General features: G+C 42.1%; 1 long non-coding RNA gene across 1 annotated transcript; it reads right to left on the minus strand.

Annotated features, from left to right (window-relative positions):
- Nucleotides 1–407: 407 nt before the first annotated feature.
- Nucleotides 408–5102, minus strand: LOC134357796 (uncharacterized). The gene is made up of 3 exons (XR_010020730.1): nucleotides 4987–5102; nucleotides 2007–2245; nucleotides 408–850 (listed from the first exon to the last, which is right to left on the minus strand). It is a non-coding gene; the product is annotated as an uncharacterized LOC134357796 (long non-coding RNA).
- Nucleotides 5103–5393: the final 291 nt, after the last annotated feature.

The raw sequence follows: 5393 nt of genomic DNA on the forward strand, positions 1-5393 counted from the left end.
ACCAAATGGTCAATATCCATAACTGATAGGCCGCAATTCTGTTCCAAAATAGTACTTTTCTGTCCTGGCTTCAGAAGAGTGCAGGTGACAGGGGTCCCATGCTGTTCTCCTTGTGCAGAAGTAAAATAAAAAGAATATTTGAGTCGTAAGAGTGCGTGTGTTCTGAGCTCAATTATTTTATTTTTTTTTATCATTTGTGATGACAGTTACCAAGAACATTCATTAGTAATGGACTCCAAGAACATGAATTACTATTGGACACAAAGAGCACCTTACAGAGAGTGGTGGGAATTTTAGATTATGAAGACACGAAGTCCTCTTTTATTGTCATTTAGTAATGCATGCATTAAGAAATGATACAATATTTCCTCCGGTGTGATATCACAAAACACAGGACAGACCAAGACTGCAAAAAAACTAACAAAACCACATAATTATAACATATAGTTACAACAGTGCAACAATACCATAACTTGCTGAAGTCCATGAGCACAGTAAAGTCCATGAGCACAGTAAAGTCTCTCAAATGTCCCACACCTCACGCAAACGGAGAGAAGGAAGAAAAACTCTCCCTCCCATACCCGACCACGGTCCATCTCTGAGTCATCCAAAAACTTCGAGCTCTGATCAGCTCTCCGACACCGAGTACTGAACGCCATCACTATCTGAATGATTCGACCTCCTTCTCGGTCGCCAAAAGCAGGCAAGGCCAGGGATTTTGAGGCCTTCCCTCCGAAAGACTCCTGACCGCGCAGTAACGACAGCAGCGAACGAGCGTTTCAGAAATTTCTCCAGATGTTCCTCTGTGCTTTCTTGTCCGTCTCCATCAAATCAGAATTGTCCACGGCCCCTATTTAACAGATACAATATCATTTTTCATCAGAGGGCTGAACCCTGATCGGTAATTGCTGGTGTTGTAATAGCATTACACTAACCACTATACCACTGTGCCACTCTGAGGTACTGTCCATACCTCTCCTCTGGGTATTTCTCTTTTACAGATCAGTATAGAGTTATCCACAGGGGGAATGTCGCAATGACAGCTGGTTAATTCGGCACCTTGAAAACCAAGCAGGAGAGCATCAAATTTGAGTAAAAGTAAAATTGATGAGAAAGAAGATTTCTCAATGGTCAATGGTTCCATTTAACATCAAAGAATGTGTACAGTTGTGGCATCCATTAGTCTCGCAAGACCGTGGAGACCACCAGCGCCTTTACTTCCTGAGAAAACTAAAGAAATTTGGCCTGTCCCCTAAAACCCTCACTAATTTTTATAGATGCACCGTAGAAAGCATTCTTCTGGGATGCATCACAATCTGGTATGGAAGTTGTCCTGTCCAAGACCGGAAGAAGCTGCAGAAGATCGTGAACACAGCCCAGCACATCACACAAACCAATCTTCCATCCTTGGACTCACTTCACACCGCACGCTGTTAGAGAAGTGCTGCCAGGATAATCAAGGACACGACCTACCCAGCCAACACACTTTTCATCCCTCTTCCCTCTGGGAGAAGGCTCAGGAGCTTGAAGACTCGTACTGCTAGATTTGGGAACAGCTTCTTTCCAACTGTGATAAGACTGCTGAACGGATCCTGACCCGGATCTGGGCCATACCCTCCAAATATCCGGACCTGCATCTCGGTTTTTTTGCACTACCTTACTTTCCGTTTTTCTATTTTCTATTTATGATTTATAATTTAAATTTTTGATATTTACTATCGATTTGTAATCCAGGGAGCGGGAAGTGCAGAATCAAATTTCGCTACCATGATTGTACGTTCTCATATCAATTGTTTGGCGACAATAAAGTATAAAGTACAAGTATCTGCACCTGGAAAGTCAGTACACCACCTGAAATTCTTACTCTCCACAGACATCCTTGAAACAGAAGAGAAACCCCAAAGAATGAATGTTAGAAAAAAATGCAAGAACCCCTTCCCCGTCCCCACTGCACAACCCTCTCCCCACTTATTCTAGCATAAAGCATCAGCATTCCCATCACTCACCATGCCAGCAACAGCAAAGCTCCCAAAGAGAGACCATGGTCCACAGTACATCAAAAACTGACTGCTCACTCCAGCGTTCATCAGCTCTCTCTCTCACTAACAAAGGAGAAACAGAAATCACTCCTTCCACAGCGAGAGGGGAGACAAGAGTCGAAACACAGCCAATCGGTGAGCTCCAACAACAGGGAAACTGCAGAACCGCAGTTTGAGTGCTGCTGTAGACCAAAGACCCCGACTCCCTGAAAATGAAAATAGAGACATTAGAAAAGGGAGAATGTAACCGTTTTGCTGATGAGATGGGAAGAGTTTCCCTCTGCTGCCATCTTTAGCTCCAACCCCTTTTAAAGTTAGAAGAGCTAAATCCAATGTTCTGCAGTTGCAATTGATTTCTTCATTTCTAACACCAGAGCTTGGTGGCATAGCCAGGACTTACTGTCCATTGTAACACAGACAAAATACTGGAGGAACCCAGCAGGTCATGATCACTTACTTTATTATCACTTTTTTCTTATTACTGTATTTGCAGTTTGTTTTCTTTTACACATTGTTTATTTGTATGTCTTTGTCATGTACAGTTTTTCATAAATTCTATTGTATTTCTTTAGTTTCCTGTGAATACCTGTAAGAAAATGAATCTTAAGATTATATGTAGAGACATATACATACTTTTGTAATAAATTTACTTTGAACTTTGAAATCTTGTGACATTTATTGTTTGGTGATAGCAATCCAGTACAAGAAAGTTTATCATTACACCTGTGCACACACGTACTTATGCAGATGACAATAAACTTGATTGACAATATCTATCCTTACATTATTTATCAGAGTTCACATGCCAACATGACTGGAAAAAGCTCGACTTCAGGTTACAATAACACTGACAGGTAACAAAAGACAACATTATTGTACCTTCACATTTATTAGGATAATGTTCTAAATGAAGTGAAGGCATAACATCTTATCTAAACTAAAACTTCCTCCACAGAAATATTTTCTTCCTGCAAATGTTGTGATTCTCTTCAGTTCCACAGTGTAGGTAAAAAATTGAGATAGTTTTTAAAAGGGGTGGTTATGTTGCAAGACAAGTCAAAGTCAAGGTTATTGTCATCTGCACAAGTCCATGTCAGCACAGCAGCATCACAGGCATCTGTGGAATTCTCTGCCACAGGAAACAGTTGAGGCCAGTTCATTGGCTATATTTAAGAGAGAGTTAGATATGGCCCTTGTGGCTAAAGGGATCAGGGGGTATGGAGAGAAGGCAGGTACAGGGTTCTGAGTTGGATGATCAGCCATGATCATACTGAATGGCAGTGCAGGCTTAAAGGGCCGAATGGCCTACTCCTGCACCTATTTTCTATGTTTCTATCAGATAAGCCACATTCACAAGAAAAATATAAATTTAAATAATAAGCATTTTTTTTGCAAGAAAGAAGACAATTAGAACAAAAAGAAGCCCATTTTAATTCTACCCATATTAACTCAATAGTACTCCATGATTTGTAACCTAGCGACATCAGCACTAATATTAACATAGAAACATAGAAAACCTACAACACAATACAGGCCCTTCGGCCCACAAAGTTGTGCCAAACATGTCCCTACCTTAGAAATTACTAGGCTTACCTATAGCCCTCTATTTTACTAAGCTCCATGTACCTATCTAAATGTCTCTTAAAAGACCCTATTGTATCTGCCTCCACCACCGTTGCTGGCAGCCCATTCCACGCACTCACCACTCTGAGTAAAAAACTTACCCCTGACATCTCATACTCCCCAGCACCTTAAACCTGTGTCCTCTTGTGGCAACCATTTCAGCCCTGGGAAAAAGCCTCTGACTATCCACACAATCAATGCCTCTCATCATCTTATACACCTCTATCAGGTCACCTCTCATCCTCCATCACTCCAAGGAGAAAAGACCGAGTTCAACCTATTCTCATAAGGCATGCTCCCCAATCCAGGCAACATCCTTGTAAATCTCCTCTGCACCCTATCTATGGTTTCCACATCCTTCTTGTAGTGAGGCGACCAGAACTGAGCACAGTACTCCAAGTGGGGTCTGACCACGATCCTATATAGCTGTAACATTACCTCTCGGCTCTTGAACTCAATCCCACCACTGAAGAAGGCCAAAGCACTGTATGCCTTCTTAACCACAGAGTGAATCTGCGCAGCTGCTTTGAGCGTCCTATGGACTCAGACCCCAAGATCCCTCTGATCCTCCACACTGCCAAGAGTCTTACCATTAATACTATATTCTGCCATCATATTTGACCTACCAAAATGAACCACTTCACACTTATCTGAGTTGAACTCCTTCTGCCACTTCTCAGCCCAGTTTTGCATCCTAACAGGGAGCCAGGAAGAACCCTATGAGACCCAAGGAAATCAAAGAAATTATATAGGCCAGGAAAATTTATTCTCTTCCTTTTCTGATCATCCAGCCAATCAAAATGACCCTGAGATGGAGTTGGCACAGCTTGAAGTTCAAAGTTGAAACTAAATTTATGAACAAAGTGTATATATGATCGAAGTTTCATTTATTATCAAAGTATACAATTCTGAAATTCTTCTTCTCCGGGTAGCCATGAAACCAAGAAAAGAACAGCAGCACAATCATCAGCCCCCAAATTCCTCCACGCCACCCAAAAAACAAACAGAAACTGAACAGGCAAATCAATCCCCAAATCCCCATCCCCGCGCACAAAAAAATAAGAAAGATCGGGCAAAAAACACAGAATATAATAAAACTAAAAGACTGGAAAAAATCTACAGTCGAAGTCCATATCCAAATCACAGAAAACCTGGGTGACGTTGTCCAGGCACAGCAGTTGGCCCTTCCCTCTCCAGTAGCAAAGTGAACCCACCAGTGATCAAAAGACAGAAAGGCAGTCTCCCCTCTCTGGTAGCAGAGAGATCCCCCAGCGATCAAAAGGCAGTCTCCCCTCTCCCCTCTCCAGCAGCAGGATGATCTCACCTTCCACATTTATCTCAAAGTTTCAATCTCCCTCATCGCTTTAATCGGAGGACAATGAAAGCTTTAATCAGCAAAATGGAGTCGAACATTGGCTCGTGCACCATCTCGTATTCTTCTCGCCACAAGGTTTGCGCATGCTACCTCTGCCTCCCAGGGTGCTTGCAGAGACAGTACAATGCTGAAACACCCACACAATCTCCAAACTGCAAACCACAGGCCCCAACGGTCGCAGAATCACATCGAAGATGAAAAACAAACATAAAAGACATAAAAGAAGTGAAAATGTGCTTTCATGATCTATCCAGAAGATGTCAACCAAAAGAATATTGTATGCAGGTGCGACCTTGACCAGAAGATAAATGTCACCATATATTACCCTGACATTCATTTTCTTGCAGGCATTCACA

The sequence above is a fragment of the Mobula hypostoma genome, chromosome 17, assembly GCF_963921235.1.
Source record: "Mobula hypostoma chromosome 17, sMobHyp1.1, whole genome shotgun sequence".
NCBI classification, from domain to species: Eukaryota; Metazoa; Chordata; class Chondrichthyes; order Myliobatiformes; family Myliobatidae; genus Mobula; species Mobula hypostoma.